Here is a 4,069-nt window from a genome sequence, read left to right as displayed (position 1 = left end):
GCTCTCGCAGCGCATCCCCTGGGGCAGGCGGAGGGGCGGAGGGGAAGGCTCCTGGGGGACGCGGGCAGCGCTCCCGCTCCAGGGCAGCAGCTGGCGGGCCGGGGCTGTGAGGTGGCGGCAGCGGGAGCAGCCTGGGCCGTGACTCACCCAGGAATGTCCTGGCACGGGCGGCCGCGGCTCCCGGTGAAGGTGACGCAACGGGCTCKGCTCGTCCCACCGGCCGTGAGCGGCTCCTCGGCGGCCAGCGCCTCGCTGTGCCCGCGCCACTGCCGAGTGCAGGGATAGCTCGGAGCCCCACAGAGGTTTGGGACCGCACCGGTGCACGAGGCTGCTTAAACCAGCAGAAGTGATCCGTGGAAAAGGGATAGCGGGAGTCCGGAGCTTTCCCTATGAGGCCTGCTGGGGATCCGTGCCTGACACAGGCACATGCATCCTGCCCCTCGCTGCAGGCTCCTGGAATTAGCTCCCAGGAGGSGCTGCAAATCTTGCTAACTTGCAGCAAAATCGTGCCAGTATCCACAACTTATAAGTCAAATACATTGTATTTTTTTTAAAGGAATGTATCTGCAGCGTAAGGAAAGAGAAAAATCTCAGTGTTAGCATTTCATAGGTTTTCTCTAGTACTCTYTTACATTACAAGAGGTTAGATTTTGCTTGCCATTCTTTTCACTCYCACTGAAAACTCGGAACTGTTGGAGGGAAACTTGACATTTTGCAGGGGTACACAGGACAGCAAAGGGGAAAAAGAACTACCCTGAGTAACAGACCTCATCAAATGCAGTTTCTAATGGATTTCTCTCCCTCGACAGGTTGATTTTTCAAACCAAATAGTATTAAGACTCTCTGTTGTTTCAGTGCACATCTATGCAAGCTTCTCTGCTTTTCCTTTCTCTCTGCTTAGTCCCCTTCTTGAAGGGAAACTGGCTACACCATAAGAGCTCCGATGTCTCTTGGCAGAAACCACCAGGTCCCTGAGTTGAACTGCTAGACATATAGCCCTGCTTTCTTCTGTCTCAAATGAATTATTTTATAAAACTTACTTAATGAAGGATCTTAATTACTTTTGTGACTTCTATTCTTCTGTCAGATTTAACTCAAGCTAACAACTTAAAAAGTCACTAGCCCAAGTGAGAGAGGGGATGCCCAAGGAGGCCAAGCAGAGGCCTTGCTTGAGTTTAGCAAGGAGACAGAGCAGCAAAGAGGATACTCAGTGTACTAAAGGAAAGGATACCAAAGAGTTTCAATGCATAGGACAGCTGAAGCTGCCTTAGTCCATTATAATAATTTCTCACTAATGAGCATCCAGGAGTTGCATCTAAACAAACAGTGCCTCCTGCTTCCGGGTGAGTCATTGCTTCCATCCACAGAGGGTGAGGGGAGGCTTGGAGGGCTTCCTCAGAGGCATGCGCCCCACAGAGGGTATCATTCACAAAGCTTTCAGTGCTGCTGCTGCTGGCCTCTCTGAATCATGGGGCTATTTCAGTGGTGCCTGGTGGGATGCAGGTCTTGTGGCRCAGAGGGAGTGAAACTCGATGCTTCCTGAGTGCAGTGAGATGCCAAAGTGGGGAACTGGCTTTGTCTGAGGGCACTCCAACATAAGATTTGCTTGGTCATTATTGCTTTTGGCTGGATACTGGCTATTTTTGTCGCCTCTGAAGTTCGCCACTGGGCTGTATCACAAGTTCCTTGTCTGATCACTGCAGTCACCAGGAGTTCAAAATTTATTTCCTTGAAAATTAGTAGTCCCTTTCTGTTTACCTGTGACTTGTTTTTCACCCCTAAGAAATGCTCTCAGAGTCTGGTAAACTCATTTCTGTGTCAGAGATTCCTGTAAAGTCAGGAAATACTCCTCCTTCAGCCTTGTGCTGCTTTTGTWCTCTGATGGCTGCAAGTATCAGTCAGTGATGTGCAGCAGCAGCAGCTCTCAGTGCCTGGGTACCTCAAGTAYTCACCTTGCAAGGTGAAGAGAGTAGCAAGCACTTCTGATTCATTATTCAGTTTCCATGGTGTTGAAAACAGAGAGTGAGTCATGGACAGTTTTGGAGTTGTCATCCCTGGAGCACCTATCCAGCCAGGCAACTCTGAAGCTGGAAACTCTCCACCTTTCATTTTAGGAGCCTGGGATATGCAGTGCTGAGGCCCCATGTGGGTGGATGAGGGTGCACTGCAAGGGCATGAGATCGGGGCACTCACACACAGCAGATTCTTGGTCTTGTGCATGTGTTAGAAGGAGTTTGCTGAGCCCAGGCAGTGACTGTGGTCACTGGCACTGTGGAGGATGTACTGCACATGAGCACAGCCACACCTGCTTGCCMAGGCAAAGGAACTCCAGGCTGCCATTTGCCTCCTGACATTGTGCGTGGCTGCAAGGCCCTCTGTCTGGGGCACTAAGCAGGACATGTGTCACACACAGCATGCCATGACACACTGTTGTCACACACAACCAACAGACCGGTTGTCACACACAACCACACAAACAACCATGAAGGCTGTTTTGGCACACATTAACCTATCCTGATGATGAGGATCTCAMACATTTAAAAGTCCACCCCAACCCATGACATTGCCAAGATCAGCAGATGCCCAGGAATGGGGCTGTCAAGACATTCCCATGGACTTATGYTGATTTAAGCCAACCATAAAACTGTGTCTTGACAGTTAACCAGTTTAGGATTTCAGCTATTAATTCCCRTAACAATTTTCACCTCTCCTAACTAGTCACTTGTTTGAAAAACAAACAGCRCTTACTGTATTTGAAAACTGATTTGTGTGGCGGATGACTCTTTACACGCAAATGTACAATAAAATGTACTCCTTCCTGAGTCCCACATTGCTGGCACTTGAACTGGCAGTAAGAGTAACTGAGTGTCCATCATCCGGAAAACAAAAAAAGGCTTGAGTCTAACAGAGCTTAGAGGCAGCAGAAGTCCTGTCTGTGTGGCTGTAAGGAATTGAGGAGTAATTATAGGTCCAGATTAGTGATTTCAAGGTTGATGGATTAAATTTAGAATACGGATAAATGCAAATAAGTTTCTGCATCCAGAGGCAGGATGTATCCAGAAGGCAGGATGTAACTCAGAAAGGATATGGGAAACAGTGTCTCAGCTGGTCATCATAGTATACAGTAAAGGAGAACAGGGGAAACGTCAACACCTCCCTTACACAATGCAGCATGAATATATGTATATATATATGTATCTAAACCACAAATATGTATTTAATACACATATATGCACRCTGAGGAACTCTGGCTTGTCGGTTTCCACCACTAGTGGAACTAGTAGCAATTCGAATGTTCTGGGGAGAGAGAGCTGGCTGGTCACAACGGAGGCTGGAGACTCACAGGTACAGCTGCCTAAGGTTTAGGATCTCTTGCTTTTCAGACACACCAGTCCAGGTGCAGAGCTGCATAGGACTAAGAATCTTTTTGTCTGCTTGGATGAGCTAGACATAAAATGCTCTGTTTGTCGTCCTGAAGCTCTGTCCAGCTCAATACGGAACAGCGAAACAGTGTCGGGAGAGTTRTCCATCCTTGTTTTCCTGCAAGTCATTTTCCCATCTTTTAACGCCGCACCTTCTGCCCTACGTGCTGTGTCCCGCCCCATTGTCTGGGCCGCTCTTCCAAGACAGCAGAAAGGGCAGTCTTTACGCCAGGCCCCCGGGCCTTTCCTTACAGAGCCCGGGGCAGCCGCGGCAGCGGCACAGCTCCTCCGCGAGCGGGGACAAGGCGYGGTGCACACAGCAGCGACCCGCAGCCGCCTGAGCCCTGAGAGGCGTGAGCGGGGAGCCAGGCAGCGCCCGGCCGCGAACCGTGAACAGGGGGCAAACCCTTCAGAGCAGCGGAAAGCGGCTCGGCCAGGGAGCAGCGCCGGGCAGGCGGTGCGCGGCAGGGCGGCCAGCGGTGTCTCCCTCAGTGCAGCCGCGCCGCCATCGTGCTCCAAGCCCAGCGGAGGGGCCACATCGCCCCCGCCCCCCCAGCAGCCAGACAGCCACCGCCGGGTGCGGCCGAGCGGCCCGGCCGAGGCTGCGGGGCCCGAGATAGACCAGCCGCGGTCCAGCTGCGACGCTG

The sequence above is a fragment of the Malurus melanocephalus genome, unplaced genomic scaffold, assembly GCF_030028575.1.
Source record: "Malurus melanocephalus ecotype Western Australia unplaced genomic scaffold, MMel_1.1 scaffold_0, whole genome shotgun sequence".
Taxonomy (NCBI): domain Eukaryota; kingdom Metazoa; phylum Chordata; class Aves; order Passeriformes; family Maluridae; genus Malurus; species Malurus melanocephalus.
Note: the sequence above shows the minus strand (reverse complement) of the source record.